We start from the raw sequence: 22,234 nt of genomic DNA, 5'->3' as shown, positions 1-22,234 counted from the left end.
TAAACAAATCAATACTAATTAGTCACGTTGAGGAAAACATTTACATAAAACAATTACATCTCTAAGAGGTGCAATTGAAGAGACATTTCTTGCAGATGTGTCTCTTCATTAAAACTCCTTAGGTGTTAACAGAATATTTTGAGACCAAAATCCAAGAGACAAAGACAGTGAGACTTAATATTTTCATGTCCCAGCCTGAATGTGCCAACTCCTTTATTTATATCAGCATATTGTTTTCCTCTCGTAATATGTAAATGAAAAGGGGACTAGCAGACCTAGAGGAAATAGGGATGAATCATTTAATCTTGAACCTCAGACGTGGTATAAAGACCTTGAAATTCCATAGTTTGGTTTATTTATTTTTGCCTTACTTGAGGCACATTTCTCGATTCCACTCTTGGCCACATCACTCTCTCCTGTGAGTGAGAACTACGGGAACCGAGAGGCTGTAGACCAAGCTAACTTTCTTGGATGGATGTTATCTTCACTGTCACCTCGAAGGTCCAACTCCAGCCACTTACTTTAGATTTTCCCCACTGGCAGTCAACACAGAAAGTGAGGCTCCCACAGCAAGGGCTAGAAATAGCTCGAAGATAGTGACTTCGGTTTTATGACAGGAGTCTTTGATAGAGCTTGGAATTTAGGGTGAAGTCTACCCCACAATTTTTAGGTAAAAGGACCCACTTCATCCTTGAGCCATGGAGCATTTGGTTGGCAGTGTTGCAGAGTAGGATGGGCACAGACTTCTTTGGTCAAACAGCCCTAACCTGGGGTCCCAGTTCTCCCACTTTGTGACTAGACCTGAGCAGAATCCCAGAAGGTAATTGTAAAAATCAAACAGAAATATTCTTTTGTGCAGTGGCTGTCATATTACCAATAAACATATTATCGATACAGGAAAAGGGTCCTTTTCCTTTGTAGGTAAAAACCAGATGTAAAATAAAACTTCAAATGATACATTTGAAAAGGAAAGGGAAAGGAGCCAAGGAAAAGAGATAGAAGAGACAGTTGCTACCACATGGAAGCTGGTGTCTCAGAGATCTCACACTTATCTACATAGTATAAACACTTGGAATAAAGTCCAGAGGTCTTATCAAAGCCAACAGAACCACACCTTTCTTACTTCATCTTCTACCACTCACCCTCACCATCTGAGCCCCTTGCCTTCCTTTGGAAGAGGATATTCCTCAGAACAGCAAGTTCAAGGACATCTCTGTCTGGAAAATGCTTTCACTTATCTACATGGCCTCTCTCTGACTAAATCTATATCTGCCTTCTGATCACAGAGTTGCTCTTAAGAACAACTTTCCTGACTGCCCATTTAAAATTGAAATCTCTGTCCTCGCTGACAGTGTCTTATTCCTCTCCCCTTTTCAGGTTTTTTAATGCATTTATAATGGCCTGATATTATATTTTTATATTATAACATTTTTATATTATACATTTATTTGTTCATTTGTTTAGTATCTGTCGCCGCCTTATCCTCTCACCATTACTCTAATATCCCAGCACTGAAAACAAACACAGTTTTGTTCAATTCTATATCTCTAGACCCGAGCATAATGCCTTACACACACTAGACACTTGGTATATGTTTGTTCAGTCAATGAACACATACCCACCTCTTCATTTCAGACTCAAAGCGAGGAAAAGGATGCATTTCGTCAAGATTAAACAACACACTATAATGACATATGTGAATTCCATACATGTAATGCATATTGAAATCCTACCTTGAAAGCAACTTCATGAAGTCATATAAATATAAGGGAATATGGCCATGGGATCCTGTCACAAAACCAACATTGTGTTTCCATGTTGAAGGCCTTCCTGTGTGGTCACCAGCTTCTATGTTATCAGCCCGCAGGAGTCGACACCTTTTTCCTTTGAGTCACTTCCTATAAGCCGCATACTTGATTACGGTAATTAAAGAAAATGTCTTCCTATGTGAAGTAAGGTGAGAAAGAACAATCAAAAACAGTAAAATGGTGAGAACATTTCTTCGAGCAAAAGCAATTTCCCCTTTGAAAGAGCTCACCTATTATGATCTCTGTGGAGGCATCTATTTTCAGTCTATTACTTCTCCATGATGAAGAACAAATTTATCTCAGGGAATAAAACACTGGGATAAGTCATAATGACCACAGTTTTTAGTCTTTGATGATCAAAAATGCATAAGATATAATGTCATCAAGAAAAACTCAGTCTAGTAACTTCCAGGGAGCTAATAATGTTCTTTAGGAAGAAGACTATTCTCCTCCCTATTTATTGCATTATATTAGGGGCACAAAATGCAAATAAATCCCTCAAATTTCCTCAATCTATTTCTTGGTGGAACTTAGCTTAATAAGCTCCTAAAGACCCTACATCCAGAAATGTATATAATTTCCAAATGGCTCTATTTTCTCAGAATTATGTTCAATCATTCAACACACATTTTGAGCCTTTTTTTGCGTTTACATTTTCTTTTTTTTAAATTTTTTTATTGTTATGTTAATCCCCATACATTACATCATTAGTTTTAGATGTAGTGTTCCATGATTCATTGTTTGTGCATAACACCCAGTGCTCCATGCAGAACGTGCCCTCCTCAATACCCATCACCAGGCTAACCCATCCTCCTACCCCCCTCCCCTCTAGAACCCTCACTTTGTTTTACAGAGTCCATCATCTCTCATGGTTCGTCTCCCCCTCCGATTTCCCCCCCTTCATTCTTCGCCTCCTGCTATCTTCTTTTTTTTTTGTTTCTTAACATATATTGCATTATTTGTTTCAGAGGTACAGATCTGTGATTCAACAGTCTTGCACAATTCACAGCTTTGATCCTTTTTATGTGCATATGAAATTTTAATTCTAGTGTGATCAGTGATTTTTAACAGCCTATTGCAAACAAAGCACATGTCAAGTGCAAGTGGAGAAACAAATATGATGGAGTCATGGTCTCCTACTGCATAGAAGTACCCAACGTAAGTTGCCTGGACCATCAGAGAATTTGTCATCTAAATGGGGGGGGGGGCAAGTGAGTAATAAAAGTCAGTGAATGCCCCAGAGAAAAAGGCTAAAAACTAGGGAAAAGGGAAGGAGATGGCACTTAAACCTATACTGGTAAGTGGACTATCTTGGTCATCATCCTAATTATGGATTGGAGGGAAAGAAATTCCTTTTATCCTTTGATCCAACTAGGCTCGCATCAGTATAAACCATAAATCACTCTAGCTACTATTTCTAGCAGTTTTTCATACCTGACCACATCTTGCTTTAGGCACACAAATCGATGATGTTATGTAACAGTACACACATGTGTGAGAAGTTCATTTTGTAAAGTTTTGTATGGGAGGCTAGTGGTCCATACGTTCTCTACTTTGTGGCCCATCAGTGACAAAAGTGCCTATGAATGAGGTGCATTGTTGGACTGTGGAGAGAGCCAATCTCTCCACTTAGTTACACTGACGTTTTGCTCTTCTCAAAGGGATTAAACTTGAAAGTACCTCAAAAGGTAGGGATACTGAAAAGTACATCTCCATCCCCATTTCTTCATGAGAAAAGGGGAAGGGAGCATTGGTTGCACTTTGTATCTTAGTGAAAGACAAGGAGAATAAAATCTGATTTCCTAGTATCAATTCACCCTTTTAATATGGGGGGAAATCCTAGAATAAGTAGAGTAAGTATGTCATTTATCATCTGACTTAGTCCATCTGGGCTTCTGTCCCCAACATACCATAGGCTGGGTGGCTTAAACAACAAATACTGATTTCTCACAGTTCTGGAGGCTGGGAAGTCCAAGATCAAGGCACCGGCACATTTAGTGTCTGGTGAGAACCCACTTCCTGGTTCATAAATGGCTGTCTTCTCACATAAGGGAAGAGAACAAAAGAACCCTCTGAGGTCTTTTTTTTTTTTTTTTTTTAATAAGGGCACTAATGTCATTCATGAGAGCTCCACCCTCATGACCTAATCCCCTCCCAAAGGCCCTTCCTACCAATTCCATCACATTAGTGGTTAGGACTTCAACATATGAACGGGGGGTGGGGGGGAGCACAAACATTCAATCCATAACATCATCCAAATCTGGATACACTTTAGAATGAGGGGAGCACCACTGATCATTACCTCTGAATGACAGTCTTAAATCATGACTATTCCAGCAACCAGGACGATGGTCACCTAAATGATAGGTAGGGGAGGGCATTCCACTTTTGACAACGAAGCAAAAGGAGCATCAAATATACCCTGTCTTTGTCTCTTGGAAGCTAAACTGGGGAAATATTACTTAGCTCAGTCAATCTGGTGCCATGACCTGCATTTGGCCCTTAAGTGGAAAACAAAAGGAAGTACAGGTAGAAAGTCAGAAAATTGGCAATGTAATGTGGGGATTCCAAAGGCAGAGCAGTCAATGTCCAGATGCACAGCAATGCAGCAGAGCAGAGTCTGTGTACGGGGATAAAGCACCTGTGGAGTAATAACAAAGCTCAGCTGGTGAACAATGATATCCTGAAGTCCACGGGGGGCATCTTGGAGGGACCTTTCCTCCCTTGACTTCTACCTGAGCCTGGTTCTCTAGCTTGAATCCAAAAGCTATTAAAGATCCAATGAACTACCATTTTTCTCCTTAAGTTAGTCAGAATTTGTTTGTTCGTTTCTATCTTAACCAAGAACTCTGACTAGAACTCGTACAATAATTATTTTCCTTAGATGATGATCATGATGACGATGAGGATGATGATCACCATTTTAGTGTGAGTACCTTAATTACTAACTAGGGAATCACCCTGACAACATAACAGCATTCCCTTAAAAAAAAAAATCTCTAACTACATCTTTTGATTTTTAAATAGTTTCTAAAAATAGCCAAGAATTTTGTAATCCAAATCTTTTCCCTTCCCAATCTCATGAAAAATCAATAGGGGCATTCATATAAGTTCTATGAAAAAAAAGCCTGAGATATTTTAAGAAGTCACATACTTCCCAATTGAAAGAAAATATTCCAGCCTTTTGAGGTCCTTGTCAAATTATTTACCTTCATTTTTAGATGTTGCAGCTGAAGTACTGAAATAAATATTCATTTGGGAGATTACAGATTGTGAATATTAATTGCTCTATATATCAAGTTATAATGGAGCTTTGTAATTACAGTTAATGGAGTTCATAATTGCTAGAGGCCTAGGGGAGGGGATAAATGTAAAGGATGCTAGAAATCCAAGGAACATACATATTGTTGGCATGGAGGTGTATAAAGCACTCATTAAATTTTTCTAATTTAGGAGAACATGAAAGGAAAGCACATGGTCCCTTTCTGCAGACTGCAGATACCTTAGAAACAAAGCAAAAGTCATAACCTTATACCAAGAAGCAATCGCCGGAATGCCTCAGTTGGACTAGTAAGAATAAGAACTTAATTCCAGGGCGCCTGGGTGGCTCAGTTGGTTAAGCGACTGCCTTCGGCTCAGGTCATGATCCTGGAGTCCCTGGATCGAGTCCCGCATCGGGCTCCCTGCTCGGCAGGGAGCCTGCTTCTCCCTCTGACCCTCCCCCTTCTCATGTGCTCTCTCTCTCATTCTCTCTGTCTCAAATAAATAAATAAAATCTTTAAAAAAAAAAAAAAAAAAAAAAAAAGAACTTAATTCCATTAATTTGATTTATGGGTAAATAAATCATCGGAAATCACCCAACACTGCTGCAACAAGCATGAAGGGAGCTGGAACAGTATATGAGCAGGCTCTGTTTTGGAGGAGAGTAACACTACAAAGTCCTGGACTTGGCTTTGGACCACCTTAGGATACATCCTGCTTATACAGATAACAACTTAGGACCCATGTCAACCTCTTGGCTTCTGCCTATGAATAGCTAGTGAAGATGGGGGACCAAGAGCTGCCAAGCCACATTCCCAGATAAATTGCTGAACATTCCTTCCATCGCATATCATATCATATCCAGCTCAAGGGAGAAAGCCTGAACTATAAGGCAAGATTGCACTGAAATTGAGGGTGGAAGACAAGGGTGTAAAGAACATTTGGAACCACTTGTTCCTTCCCAAAAGGATTTTTTTAAAGAGATTGGTGTTAAGAATGCTGAGTTTGGCCCATGAGGGGGGTTAAGAAAAAGTGGAAGAAATAATTTCCTCACCTACTTATTCCTGTAGTGAATTTAAACTCCATTTGAAACAAGTTGGTGGTTACCATGTGATCACATACCTTTCTGGACATAATTAAGAGTCACAAAATTTAAGTAGTTTAAGCACTTCCTGTCTTTCCAGTAAGAGACAATGTGGTATAGTAAGAAGAACACTGGGTTAGACTAGAGAGACCTGCATTCCTGTCCTTGCTCTGCCCCATACTGGCCAGGTGTGTTGGGACCCTCTTCTCTTCTCCTTACATTAGTGTCCACATTTATAAAATGAAGTGTTTATTTTTCTCAAAACGACTCCTAAAGCTGTGTTTTCCTTTGTTTTACTTATTGAAGTTATCAAAGATTCTTCCTATATGTTTATTTTTATTGGCATATTGCCACTAGACTGACCCCCTTGAAGTCAGAAATTATGTTTCTACCTCCCAGATATTCAGGAACTCTTGCCAAGTATGCAAGAAGTACTCAAATTTTGTTAAATTAATGAATGGATTAAAGAATGAAAAAATATATTCTAAATAGAAATATATAGATGTTTTATCTTTAAAAGATACTTTATTGCTAATTTCCTCTTATTTGGGTTCTTCCAGAAGCTGACTCTGAGACACGGGTTAGACTTCAAGTAGTTTGTTTGGAATGTGATCCCAGGAATACAGAAAGTCCCAAAGTGAGATGCAAGGGGAAACTAATAGAGTGTTATCAAGGCAGTTATCACTGTGGGTTATGGAGCTTGATCCAACTGGGAAAGTATAGAAAACAGTAGGAAGCATGTACCTAGAATTACCCATCTGAAGAGCAAGGGACCTGGAATATTTGTATACTAATACCTACCAGTCATTGGCCAAGGGATGAATAGCCTGAGTGACCAAAGAAAGCCCCTCAGCTTAAGAGACAAAGGTGCTGGCAGGTGGAAGATAGACCAGCCTGCACTGATATAGTAAAGGCCAAGTGGTTTACATCAACAGGGTCTCTACCACAGTCTCAAAACATTATCTCTCTTATATGCAGTTATTTCCCTATAATACAATTGCCCATTTACTTATCTTTATTCTTCACTGGCTCATCATCTCCTTTAAGGCAAAGAATCTGGCTTCTTTGAAACTGTTTCCTCATTACCTACCATAGCATAGCTCAATTCTATTTGGAAATCGAATAATGAATCTATACTAAGGGCATAATACCACCAACTGTATAAGGTTGTCCAAGAAGCAACTTAGATAATGTAGATGGAAAGGTAGTGAGAAGTGTACAGGGCCATCCATGTCTAATAAGATAAGAATTATATGGAGAACACTGAATACCATCCCCAAACTAACCATGCAAGATAAGAGACTTTCATCTTTCCACACCAACACATCGTCTTTATCTGGCAGTAGGCCAACATGTCACCAAGACGTCAGCATGCTGGAGAAAGATAGAGCATGGCAGTGAAGAATCAAGGGAGAGCTTCTGCCTGGTGGGGTCTTTCTGGCTGAGAAACACATGAAAAGCTGGAACCTGTGCAACTATATCTCCTGGAGAGCACGAGAGGGTGGACTGGGCCAGAGGGGACCTGGGAGTATCCAGCTATCCTTCCCCTAAACACCCACTCCTTCCATTTTAAAATGGTGAGAATAAAGTAAGGTAAAACATGATGCCAAGGGAATAGGGGCTCTGATGCTGTTTGGATTCTTAACAAGCTTATTTATGAAACCAAAGGCCAAAGAACCAGACCAGTGTTTTTCTCAATGATGTGAAGAGTCGTCCCCCAGTTTTTGGTGTTTTTCTTTTTCTTTTCTTTTTTTTCTTTTGACCACCAAGAATTGAATTCCTTCCATTTCCCACACCAGAATTGAGAAACCTCTCAATTTTTCAGCCTACTCCAAACAAGCTAGAAGCTGCCTGCAAATGGTCGGGAGCTAACACTCTGGCAGAGAGTAAGATTTATAAGTAATAGTCTGCTTTATGAAGAGACAAGGGATTTTAAGAAATTCAAAATGGAATTTTACATAGTTTGTGGAGAATCCATAAAGACTGGCTCTCTTAGACCATGAACTGGGATCAGTTGGTTCTCAGTACATGGGCAATAGCACTGGAGAAATACTCAGTCATGGGCACCCTTCTCTTGAAAATCCCTCAGCTTTCAGTGGTACAGAGCCAGAACCACTTCACCCTTCTTTGACATGAAGCATTAATCAAGGCCCTCCATCTTGGTCCAACCAGCTAGTTTCACTATCTGAGAATCTCAGAGAGGAGCTAAATCCTCAGTCCTTCCTTTTGTTACCAGGATAGCCCTATGCTTTTCTCACACAAATTTTCCACATAGCCCTACCCAACCCACATAGATTTCATTACACCTATGGTTATGAAAAGGTCATGTCCCCAGACAGCTCAGATCTCAGTTTAATCAAAATTCGATTGTTTCTCCTCATCAAGAACAGTAGATTGATACCTGTATGAATCTTAGGCACCTTTCTAGGGAATCTCTCAGATCAACAGGTATCATCCCTAAAGGCAGAAACCTGTATAAATTCGACACATGATAGTTACCTGAGATCAAAGTTCCAATCTTCACTGGGTACATCACCATACATGCTATCTTTTTTATCTTCACAAAAACATAGAAATTATTGTCAACTTCAATTAATGAGGAATTCTGGGATGCGTGTGTTGGGGGCAGATATTTCAGCTTTAAAAAGTCACAAAATTGTCCAAGGTTATATAGCCTATTAGTGGAGAAGCTAGAATTCAAAAATAGGTAAGGCCACAGTCTTTCTCCTAGAACATAGCACTCAATGTTTTTTCTTCCATAGAATCTTTAATATAAAGAAGGTTTTAATCTCTTTAAGAGAGCTTAGATGCATATAACCTGGCTCAGAATAAGGGGATGGATCCAAGAACCCTTAACCATTCTCTTCCTACCATGATTTTATTACTCAGTTGGGTGGGCAGGCATCTGCTGATTAAAAAACAGGAAGTTCTATAACCTTATGTTCTGGGTGTCTGCATGCAAGTCCTGTGATCTCATTTATAAATATACAGGTTTTAGCAGTACTTGCAATTGTTTTCCTATGGAAAATGGCACATAATGAAGCCCTGACTTGATAAAGGAGAATCCACAGAAAGTAAGAACCATTTAAAGCGATGCGACATTTAATAGAATTATAAACAGAACCATTGATTTTAAAGAATCACAGGATATAAATATGAAAACTCTATTTTTGTATCAATGGTGGCACAGATAGTGCGAGAACAATTCTCATTCTGCTTCCAATCATGTGTGTCTGTCCTGCAAAAGGAGAGGTTGTTTGGTTTGACTTGGTTGAGTTTTAGAATTTGTGGAGTTTTTGTTTTATCTTTTTGAGACAAGGAACTATATCCCTATTTCTCCTTTCTATGTTATTTTTCTCATTTTCTCTAGCTCCAGGAAGACAATGCATCCATTATAGAAAGACAACTGGAACCAAAAACACGCCTGAGGTAAATAATGATACTTCCTCTAGATCAGGGAAACTGCACAAGACTAAACATTGGAATTAGCTAGCACATTAGGCAAAACCAACCCCAAATTAATGTTTATCTTATTCCACAAGCCTTTTTTTAAAGATTTTATTTATTTATTTGAGAGGGAGAGACATAGATAGCAAGAGAGAGAATGAGCAGGGAAGAGAGGGAGACTCCCACTGGGCAGGGAGCCCAATGAGGGGCTCGATCCCAGGACCCTGAGATCATGACCTGAGCTGAAGGCAGACGCTTCACCGACTAAGCCACCCAGGCACCCCTTATTCCACAAGTCTTTTGAGGTTCATTTTTGTAGTGAGTAGAAATAAAAAATGGCTCTGTTGAACATGTAGCTTCTCCCTGACAGATTTCTTATCTCAGCAGGTAAGGATATCATGAGAGAGAAGTCACATGGTGAGAAATCGACATGACTGTTCATTGATGTTTAGCAGCCTAGGAAAGAATAAGACATTTAGCTCTGAAAACAAAGTGGCTTGCACTATACTGAGGAGCTTTTCCATCATACAATGAATGGGACAGGGCACAGGAGGCCTGGGCTGCTACACAGGACAGTCGAGCTGCTTTGTAATTCCAACTCCTTCGTAATTTTACACATAATGTTTGGGCACCCCTCACCCCTTCTCCCCAATACTCTAAGATCTTAGACTTTGAGCTTCATTATGAAATCAGATTTACTGCAGTGGAGGGTATACCCTCTTGAGATATAACTAAAGTTGTAGATAATGCAGGAGACCCGCAGTTTTAAATTGCTGTCTTCTTTTTTAAGATTTATTTTTATTTATTCTAGAGAGAGAGAGAGAGAGCAAGAGAGCACGAGCAGGGGTGGGGAGGGGCAGAGGGAGAGGGAGAAGCAGACTCCCTACTGAGCACGGAGCCCCACCCGGGCTCCATCCTAGGACTGAGATCATGATCATGACCAGTGGCTCAACTGACTGAGTCACCCAGGCACCCCTAAATTGCTGTCTTATGTGGAGTCTCAAAGTTTCTTTATAAATGTGTAAGTTGTACTTTATCAGATGTAAAGTAAAAAAAGATATTTTCTCTTACATAATAGAATCTCATTAAAACAAGAAAGAGTGCCTCAAACATTTTCTCTAGCTATATCTCTATCTGCTTAAAAACTGGAAATATGATTGAAAGACCCAACTCTAAAAAGGGCATGTTGAGGGCTAAGGATTAGCTAAAGGCAAAGAAACAACAGACGAAGCTGGGGATCCCAGAGTGTTTTTCAATCTGTTCAATTTGGGGTCAAGTGGATGCTGAAGACCCGCCTTTCAGAAAAGCGGTTATTTCTGCCAAGAATTACATTTCTTGTCTGGCTTGCTACAATCTTTCTCAGAAACATTTATGTCAGGCTGATTACATTCTGATTCCAAAGTGTTGAGGTTTTTAGTGCAGCATGTACATTTCTGCTACTCTCTCAGGTGAAGAAAGCATGATGCCATTTCTACTAGGTAAATTCACCACCCTCATGGGGGGTACCCCAAAGGCTTATCTTTCAAAATTAAGATTAAAAAAAGGAAACTTCACAATGACCCATAATTACCTATTGTTTCAAGACATGAACCAGCTTGGAAAGTAATAAAATGGATTGATCCAGATTGCTCCCTGAATCTTTCCATGGAACAAGTTTAAAAAGCCTCAGAAGTCAGCCAGTCCCAGGTCTTTATTCTACACGTGAGGGAATCAATACCACGTAGGTAAACCTCCTTGCTCAAGGTCAAAGAGGAAATCTAAACTGTGGACTAATCTACCTTTTATTACACAGTTCCCATCAAGAATCAAATATAACATGAGATGAGACTAAATGGGAAGAATGAATACTCATGCATTCATATTGCTCAGACATACCATTTTCCTCACTTCGGCCATTCGGTAGAATTTGTCAACATAAAATCAGCTATTGTGAGCTTCCTACTAATCCCTCAATTCCCTAATTCAGGGGGAGGAAACTGATTAATGGTTTCTCAACTCCAAGTTGGAAGTAGATATCTAGTAAATAACTGCAAAAAAGAATCAAGATGATATTGAGCCCTCTGGCATGAATACTTTCTAGTGGCTTCCTAAACTTCATTTTTAAGAATCCTAGAGTGGAATTTGAGACTAGAGAGAAGTGTTTGATGAGAAAACATTGTTGTAGAAGGTGTTTATTAAGAGGACAAATCATCAGAAAGCTGTGCCAGAAAGAACCAGATCGGTTTGGAGACTCCACCCGGAGTCGGGTGCCAGATAGAAAGGCGCGGTCACAGGCCAGGTGAGCGCGGAGTGTGGCCGGAGACCGGGGAGACAGGAGTGACTGACTGTTTTTCTCTGGGGGCTCGCTGAGGAGTGGGACCCCGAGTTCTTGGCTCCTCCGGGGTGGAGACTGGGAGGCCGCCATTTTCACTCTCCGCCTCCAAAGCTGTACGGAAAGCTTGCAGGGAACAAAAGCTCCGGAGAGCAAACCCGAGCAGATTGCTTAGCCCGGACCGGCAAGGGCGGGGCAATTCCGCCTCCGGCAAAGACATTTGGGAACCACGGCAACAGGCCCCTCCCCCAGAAGATCAGCGAGAACAGCCAGCCAAGACCAAGTTTACCGATCAATGAGAACGGCAGAACTCCAGCGCTAGGGGAATACTGCACATAGAATCCATGGCTTTTTTACCATGATTCTTTAGTCTTTCAAAGTTAATTATTTTTTTTAACTGTCTTTTTTTCTTTTTTCCTTTTTTCTTTTTTTTTGAATTTTTCTTTTTCCCTTTTTCAACCAACATCTTATCAATCCCTTTTTTAAAAAAAAACATTTTTATCTTTCATTTTTAAAGTCATATTCTATCCCTTCATAGTAGTTACCCGTATTTTTGGCATATATATATAAGTTGTTCTCTCTTTAAAATCTTGAGATAGTTTCTTCTAACAGATCAAAATATACTGTAAATCTCTAGTGTATGGTTTTTTTCTACTCCCCTGCCTGATCACATTCTCTCCCTTTTTTCTTTCTTTTTTTTTTTTATCCTTTTCTTTCTTTTTTCAAACAACTTATCAAATCCTTTTATAAAATTTTTTATAATTTCCATCTTTACAGTCATATTCCATCCCTTCATCATATCAACCCTTATTTTTGTACATATATAAGTTTTCTTTCTTTAAAATTTTGGGAGGGACTTTCTTTTAACAGACCAAAATACACCCAAAATCTAGTGTGTGGCACTGATCTATAAACCAGCCTGATCATATTTGATCACATTCTGTTTTTGTTTTGTTTTGTTTTGTTCTGCTTTTGTTTGTTTTTATCTTTATCTTTATCTTTTTCTTTTTTCTTTTTTTCTTTCTTTTTCTTTTTTCTTTTTTTCTTTCTTTTTCTTTTTTCTCTCTTTCCCTTTCTTTTCCCACTGCTTCAGGTCTTTTCTGATTTGTTTAGAGTATATTTTCTGGGGACGTTGTTACCCTGCTAGCATTTTGTTCTCTCATTAATCTATTCTCCTCTGCACAAAATGACAAGACGGAAAAAATCACCTCAACAAAAAGAACAAGAGGTAGTACCGACTGCCAGGGACCTACTCAATACGGACATTAGTACGATGTCAGATCTAGAGTTCAGAATCATCACTTTAAAGATACTAGCTGGGCTTGAAAAAAGCATGGAAGTTATTAGAGAAGCCCTTTCTGGAGAAGTAAAAGAACTAAAATTGAACCAAGTAGAAATCAAAAAGGCTATTAATGAGGTGCAATCAAATATGGGGGCGCTAACTGCTAGGATAAATGAGGCAGAAGAAAGAATCAGTGAGATAGAAGACCAAATGATGGAAAATAAAGAAGCTGAGAAAAAGAGAGATAAACAACTACTGGATCACGAGGGCAGAATTCGAGAGATAAATGATACCATAAGACGAAACAACATTAGAATAATTGGGATCCCAGAAGAAGAAGAAAGAGAGAGAGGGGCAGAAGGTATAATGGAGCAAATTATAGCAGAGAACCTCCCTAATTTGGGGAAGGAAACAGGCATCAAAATCCAGGAAGCACAGAGAACCCCTCTCAAAATCAATAAAAATAGGTCAACACCCCGACATCTAATAGTAAAACTTACGAGTCTCAGAGACAAAGAGAAAATCCTGAAAGCAGCTCGGGAGAAGAGATATGTAACATACAATGGTAGAAACATTAGATTGGCAACAGACTTATCCACAGAGACCTGGCAGGCCAGAAAGGACTGGCAGGACATATTCAGAGCACTAAATGAGAAAAATATGCAGCCAAGAATACTATATCCAGCTAGGCTGTCATTGAAAATTGAAGGAGAGATAAAAAGCTTCCAGGACAAACAAAAACTAAAGGAATTTGCAAACACGAAACCAGCCCTACAAGAAATATTGAAAGGGGTCCTCTAAGCAAAGAGAGAACCTAAAAGCAACATAGACCAGAAAGGAACACAAACAATATACAGTAACAGTCACTTTACAGGCAATACAATGGCACTAAATTCCTATCTTTCAATAGTTACCCTGAATGTAAATAGGCTAAATGCCCCAATCAAAAGACACAGGCTATCAGATTGGATTAAAAAACAAGACCCATCGATATGCTGTCTGCAAGAGACTCATTTTAGACCCAAAGACACCCCCAGATTTAAAGTGAGGGGGTGGAAAACCATTTACCATGCTAATGGACACCAAAAGAAAGCTGGGGTGGCAATCCTTATATCAGACAAATTAGATTTTAAACCAAAGACTGTAATAAGAGATGAGGAAGGACACTATATCATACTTAAAGGGTCTATCCAACAAGAAGATCTAACAATTGTAAATATCTATGCCCCTAACATGGGAGCAGCCAATTATATAAGGCAATTAATAACAAAAGCAAAGAAACACATTGACAACAATACAATAATAGTGGGGGACTTTAACACCCCCCTCACTGAAATGGACAGATCGTCTAAGCAAAAGATCAACAAGGAAACAAAGACTTTAAATGACACACTGGACCAAATGGACTTCACAGACATATTCAGAACATTCCATCCCAAAGCAACAGAATACACATTCTTCTCTAGTGCCCGTGGAACATTCTCCAGAATAGATCACATCCCAGGTCATAAATCAGGTCTCAACTGGTATCAGAAGATTGGGATCATCCCCTGCCTATTTTCAGACCACAATGCTTTGAAACTAGAACTCAATCACAAGAGGAAAGTCAGAAAGAACTCAAATACATGGAGGCTAAAGAGCATCCTACTGAAGAATGAATGGGTCAACCAGGAAATTAAAGAAGAATTAAAAAAATTCATGGAAACCAATGAAAATGAAAACACAACTATTCAAAATCTTTGGGATACAGCAAAGGCAGTCCTAAGAGGAAAGTATATAGCAATACAAGCCTTTCTCAAGAAACAAGAAAGGTCTCAAGTACACAACCTAACCCTACACCTAAAGGAGCTGGAGGAAGAACAGCAAATAAAGCCTAAACCCAGCAGGAGAAGAGAAATAATAAAGATCAGAGCAGAAATCAATGAAATAGAAACCAAAAGAACAGTAGAACAGATCAATGAAACTAGGAGCTGGTTCTTTGAAAGAATTAACAAGATTGATAAGCCCCTGGCCAGACTTATCAAAAAGAAAAGAGAAATGACCCAAATCAACAAAATCATGAATGAAAGAGGAGAAATCACAACCAACACCAAAGAAATACAAACAATTATAAGAACATATTATGAGTAACTCTATGCCAGCAAATTAGATAACCTGGAAGTAATGGATGCATTCCTAGAGATGTATCAACTACCAAAACTGAACCAGGAAGAAATAGAACACCTGAACAGACCTATAACCACTAAGGAAATTGAAGCAGTCATCAAAAATCTCCCAAAACACAAAAGCCCAGGGCCAGATGGCTTCCCAGGGGAATTCTACCAAACATTTCAAGAAGAATTAATACCTATCCTTCTGAAACTGTTCCAAAAAATAGAAATGGAAGGAAAACTTCCAAACTCATTTTATGAGGCCAGCATTACCTTGATCCCAAAACCAAAGACCCCATCAAAAAGGAGAATTACAGACCAATATCCCTGATGAACATGGATGCAAAAATTCTCACCAAAATACTAGCCAATAGGATCCAACAGTACATTAAAAGGATTATTCACCACGACCAAGTGGGATTTATCCCTGGGCTGCAAGGTTGGTTCAACATCCGCAAATCAATCAACGTGATACAATACATTAACAAAAGAAAGAACAAGAATCATATGATCCTCTCAATAGATGCAGAAAAAGCATTTGACAAAATACAGCATCCTTTCTTGATCAAAACTCTTCAGAGTATAGGGATAGAGGGTACATACCTCAATATCATAAAAGCCATCTATGAAAAACCTACAGCGAATATCATTCTCAATGGGGAAAAACTGAGAGCTTTCCCCCTAAGGTCAGGAACGCGGCAGGGATGTCCACTATCACCACTGCTATTCAACATAGTATTGGAAGTCCTAGCCACAGCAATCAGACAACAAAAAGAAATCAAAGGCATCCAAATCGGCAAAGAAGAAGTCAAACTCTCACTCTTTGCAGATGATATGATACTTTATGTGGAAAATCCCAAAGACTCCACCCCAAAACTGCTAGAACTCATACAGGAATTCAGTCAAGTGGCAGGATATAAAATCAATGCACAGAAGTCAGTGGCATTCCTATACACCAACAACAAGTCAGAAGAAAGAGAAATTAAGGAGTCGATCCCATTTACAATTGCACCCAAAACCATAAGATACCTAGGAATAAATCTAACCAAAGAGGCAAAGGATCTGTACTCAGAAAACTATAAAATACTCATGAAAGAAATTGAGGAAGACACAAAGAAATGGAAAAACGTTCCATGCTCATGGATTGGAAGAACAAATATTGTGAAGATGTCAATCCTACCTAGAGCAATCTACACATTCAATGCAATTCCCATCAAAATACCATCCACTTTTTTCAAAGAAATGGAACAAATGATCCTAAAATTTGTATGGAACCAGAAAAGACCCCGCATAGCCAGAGGAATGTTGAAAAAGAAAAGCAAAGCTGGCGGCATCACAATTCCGGACTTCCAGCTCTACTACAAAGCTGTCATCATCAAGACAGTATGGTACTGGCACAAAAACAGACACATAGATCAATGGAACAGAATAGAGAGCCCAGAAATGGACCCTCAACTATATGGTCAACTCATCTTTGACAAAGCAGGGAAGAATGTCCAATGGAAAAAAGACAGTCTCTTCAACAAATGGTGTTGGGAAAATTGGACAGCCACATGCAGAAGAATGAAACTGGACCATTTCCTTACACCACACACAAAAATAGACTCCAAATGGTTGAAAGACCTCAATGTGAGACAGGAGTCCATCAAAATCCTAAAGGAGAACACAGGCAGCAACCTCTTCGACCTCAGCCGCAGCAACTTCTTCCTAGAAACATCGCCAAAGGCAAGGGAAGCAAGGGCAAAAATGAACTATTGGGACTTCATCAAGATAAAAAGCTTTTGCAAAGCAAAGGAAACAGTGAACAAAACCAAAAGACAACCGACAGAATGGGAGAAGATATTTGCAAATGACATATCAGATAAAGGGCTAGTATCCAAAATCTATAAAGAACTCATCAAACTCAACACCAAAAGAACAAGGAATCCAATCAAGAAATGGGCAGAAGACATGAACAGACATTTTTCCAAAGAAGACATCCAAACGGCCAACAGACACATGAAAAAGTGTTCAATATCGCTCGGCATCAGGGAAATCCAAATCAAAACCTCAATGAGATACCACCTCACACCAGTCAGAATGGCTAAAATTAACAAGTCAGGAAATGACAGATGTTGGCGGGGATGCGGAGAAAGGGGAACCCTCCTACACTGTTGGTGGGAATGCAAGCTGGTGCAGCCACTCTGGAAAACAGTATGGAGGTTCCTCAAAAAGTTGAAAATAGAGCTACCATATGATCCAGCAATTGCACTACTGGGTATTTACCCCAAAGATACAAAAGTAGGGACCCGAAAGGCTACGTGCACCCCGATGTTTATAGCAGCAATGTCCACAATAGCCAAACTGTGGAAAGAGCCAAGATGTCCATCAACAGATGAATGGATAAAGAAGATGTGGTATATATATACAATGGAATATTATGCAGCCATCAAAAGGAATGAGATCTTGCCATTTGCAACGACGTGGATGGAACTGGAGGGTATTATGCTGAGCGAAATAAGTCAATCAGAGAAAGACATGTATCATATGACCTCACTGATATGAGGAATTCTTAATCTCAGGAAACAAACTGAGGGTTGCTGGAGTGGGGGGTGGGGTGGGAGGGATGGGGTGACTGGGTGATGGACACTGGGGAGGGTATGTGTTCTGGTAAGCGCTGTGAATTGTGCAAGACTGTTGAATCTCAGATCTGTACCTCTGAAACAAATAATGCAATATATGTTAAGAAAGAAAAAAAGAAGAAGAATGTAGCAGGAGGGGAAGAATGAAGGGGGGGAAATCGGAGGGGGAGAAGAACCATGAGAGACGATGGACTCTGAAAAACAAACTGAGGGTTCTAGAGGGGAGGGGGTTGGGAGGATGGGTTAGCCTGGTGATGGGTATTGAGGAGGGCACGTTCTGCATGGAGCACTGGGTGTTATGCACAAACAATGAATCATGGAACACTATATCTAAAACTAATGATGTAATGTATGGGGATTAACATAACAATAAAAAAATTAAAAAAAAAAAAAAAGAAAGAACCAGATCAAAGAAATGGCGAGTCAAATACATTTGCTGGGTATTTGTTATCTACGGTAACCACGGGATCAGCACACAGCAATTTCAAACCAGCCCATGGCTAATTTTTCTAGGCCAATCATAATTAAATTGTAAAGCACTTAATAATAAAACTTGATGGACAAAACTGATGTGAGGAAATTAATCCAAATCTTTATTAAAGTCAAAATAGATCACATTTATATTACATCCTTCGGCAACTGGGTCTGTCCGTCAGTCACAGAAGATTAGCATCATGCAGTTAGTGAAATGCAGAACTGGCAGAAACTCAGAGTTTAGTCTGGATGCTTTGAACTTATGCAGTGCAAAGAGACAAGGAAAATGCCGTATTTGTCAATGGAGCTGCTGTTGAGCAGGGCTTGGGAATTACTGCAACTAAGTTAGGGAACAAGGCAACTTTATAAAAGAGAATTAATTATGCTGTGGTTCACAGTCACTGATTGTGCTATAAATACTTTTATGGAAGTGTTCTTCTTTTCCTTTTTCCTTCCCCTTTTTCCAAAAAGGCTGCGTGGATGAGCATTGCTTCCAGGACTCACATAACTGCACCTAAAAATCATAGAATATTACAGCTGGAGGATTCCTTAGTTTGCTGGAGATCCTTCACCAACATTTTACAGGTGAGGAAACTGGAGCCCAAAGAGAGATGAAGACACTTTCTGGAGGACACAGAGTTAGTGCCTGGCAGGCTCAGCACGGAACCCCTGGTCTCCTCGATCCCAGAACATTCCACCACACCTTGTCATTTTCCAGCACAGGCAAGGAAAGCACCCTGGACAGGGCGCTGTTTCCTACAATTAGACCTCAGCCCCAGGCTGTATATAGCCAGAGGACCTGAAGAATTTCTCTTCCCAGAGCTCACTGGTATTTCTGATCATTACTTTAATGAGATGGTATTTTTAGCTCTTATCCTCCCAGGAGCATTCTTCCAGCTCATTTTCAGAGCTGCTGGTTCAAGCTTAAAAGCCAGAATAATTTAGGTTATTTTTTTAATTAAAAAAATTCAATTCAATAATCCTTTAGCAGATGCCTTTAATGTATAAGTCATTGAACTAAGTGCTTTGTGGATAGAGACATGAATAAAATGGATCTCTATTTCTAAGTAACTTACAAGCTATGGAGGAGCAGAGAGCCATGGGCTTCCTCAAGGAAGGTGGTGTTAGGGACATGTTAGAAACAAGAAGAAGAGGGGTGCCTGGGCGGCTCCATTGGTTAAACATCTGACTCTTGGTTTTGGCTCTAGTTGTGATGTCAAGGTTGTGAGATTGAGTCAGACTCAGCACTCAACATGGAGTTTGCTTGTCCCTCTCCCTCTGCTCCTCTTCTCTCTCTCTCTCTCTCGTAAATAAATAAAATCTTAAAAAAAAAAAAAAGAAAGAAACAACAGAAGAAAAATGCACTAGCATCAGACCTCATAAGAGATTTGATAGGTTCCAGGTGTTGCTTACTAGTACATCCCACTTACTAGTTATGGGACAATGAAAAAGTTAGTTAAATGCATTGTGTTTCCTTCTATAAAATGGGGTAACCAGTCCTTACTCCCCGGAGTTGTCATGAAGATTAAGTGAGATAATGCATGGAAAGCACTTGCCCAGGATACATGATAGCATGAAACGATTCATTATTATTACTATTATTATGGGCATACAACGAGAATGAAAAGTTTCTCATCCATAGTCACCTTGGTGTCCTGCCCTGAAGGGTTACTCAATGCTTGTCGATTTTGGAGCCCAGGATTAGAAAGGATGCTCTCAATTGTCCCCATCAAGAGTTGCCGAGGAAACTGATAACTAAATATAATGTGGTGATCCCGATGGGATCCCGGCACAGAAAAAGGACATTAGGAGAAAGTAAAGACATCTGAATAAAGTATAGACTTTAGTTAATAAAAAAGGATCAGTATTGTTTCATTGATTGTGACAAATGTACCATGTTAATGGAAGATGTTAGAAATAACTGGGTGTGTGGTGTATAGAAACCCTCTCTACTATATTCATAATTTTTCTGTAGATCTAAAATTATTCTAAAATTAGAAGTTTATTTTTTAAAAAAAGATGGAACATTTGAAAGAAAAAAAACAGTTCCTGGACAGACTTGTATCATCTTCATGAATATGCTGGTCTGGTGTATGCTTACCAAAGGAAACATTCGCCGCCGCCCCCGCCCCCGCCCAAGATTTTATTTATTTATTTGACAGAGAGAGAGACAGCGAGAAAGGGAACACAAGCAGGGGGAGTGGGAGAGGGAGAAGCAGGCTTCCCGCTGAGCAGGGAGCCGGATGCAGGGCTCAATCCCAGGACCCTGGGATCATGACCTGAGCCCAAGGCAGATGCTTAACAACTGAGCCACCCAGGCGCCCCCCAAAGGGAACATTCTGAAGTACTCTTTAAACCATTTTTTTTAAATGAGGAGCATTTTAACATGAAGAAAAACACATAAAAAATATTTTTAAACGTCCCTCATTGTAGCAAACTATCTGAGTCCTCCCTTTATCCTTTTTTCAGAAGATTCTTTTATTTAACTGCTCTTAATTACATCCAGTTGTGTTGGCCCTATCAAGTTGCTTTTAATAGCACTTCTAGCAAACAGAGCTGCAGAGAAAAATCTTGGTCGGTAGAGGTCACTTGGATGGGGCGGGGTATAGGTCATAGGTGTGTGCTCTTGTAGCATGGGCCATTTGACACTCGTGGGGGTCTGTGATGGGGAGTCATGGGGGTAGAAAGGGGAGCAGGAAAGACATCTCAACTCTATTAGATCAGAGGTTCTCAACGAGGGACAACTGCCCATCCCCTGGAGATATTTGGTAATGTCTGAAGACATTTTTTGTTGTCCCAACTTGGGGAGGAGGGGGGTGGACGGTGGTTGGGGGATGGCTACTGGAATCTGGTAGATAGAGGCTAGAGATATTCCTTTAGTGCACAGAGCAGCCCCTCTTCCAATAAAGAATTCCTATCTCGCCCCAGATGGGAATAGTGCCAAGCTTTAAAAAGTCCACATGAGCACTCTTGATTTCATTTCTAGAACATTCGGACGTAGCCAGCATGTGCCTGGGTGCTAGCGATGTGGACCCAGTGATACGGTAAGATGAGCTGGCGTCTGCAGGGCATTTACCTACCAGGTCACCAAGATGGAGATTCTCCCTTGCTTCGCTTTGTTTTGAGCATAACACCTAAAACCAGTTTTGTTGCTATAATTCAATACTGTTAATTCATCTGCACATTTACTTTTTTACCAAGTAAAACAATAGAATTATTATCTAACATGATATGTGTATACTAAAATAGCTCTTTTAAAAAAACAGGCAATTAGGAGCAAATTTTAAGAAGTCTTTGGATTCTGAAGCTAGGTCATTTTTTAAGCTGCTCTGCAGAGAACCTGTCACAAGCCACGTTTTGTAGTATTCCCCACTGATACTAGTTATACCCCGCTATGGACAGCCAGCGTCCATGAGCTCCAGTTTTTATATAACAGCAGCGATCCTTACCCACGCAGAGAGCCAGTAAACGATTTTTACTCAACTAACATGAAAAGTTAACTTTTTTAAGGAAAATTATTAAATGATATATTTAGAAACCAGTCTTTTTACATTTTTACATGGCACTCTAATGTGCTTTCTGCAACTACAGGTTTATAAGATCTGCCTGAGCAGTGAGAATCAGGGTCCTTTGGGGGGTAGCCCTCTAAACCCAGACCTGTCCTGGGCCCTGAGGCTCATGGCCCCATGATGCCTGAATGCCGACCAGGTTTTCCTGATTTGGCTTTCCTTTAACTGGTTCTCAAAATTTTTAATAGTTTTCTGAAAGGAGGCAAGTAGCAGCAGTCATTTTTTTA

The 22,234-nt window shown here is 39.8% G+C and overlaps 1 non-coding gene across 1 annotated transcript in view; it reads right to left on the bottom strand.

Moving 5' to 3' along the window:
• Window positions 1-1,786: 1,786 nt before the first annotated feature.
• The window catches only part of LOC118530371 (uncharacterized), a 36,155-nt gene continuing 15,707 nt past the window's right edge, over window positions 1,787-22,234 (bottom strand). The window contains exon 3 of the transcript XR_013445436.1: window positions 1,787-1,943. This is a non-coding gene — a transcript (uncharacterized LOC118530371). The remainder of the gene's footprint in view (window positions 1,944-22,234) is intronic.

The sequence above is a fragment of the Halichoerus grypus genome, chromosome 2 (genome assembly GCF_964656455.1).
Source record: "Halichoerus grypus chromosome 2, mHalGry1.hap1.1, whole genome shotgun sequence".
Taxonomy (NCBI): domain Eukaryota; kingdom Metazoa; phylum Chordata; class Mammalia; order Carnivora; family Phocidae; genus Halichoerus; species Halichoerus grypus.
The sequence above is the reverse complement of the archived record's forward strand: the minus strand, read 5'-3'. Positions and strand labels throughout refer to the sequence as shown.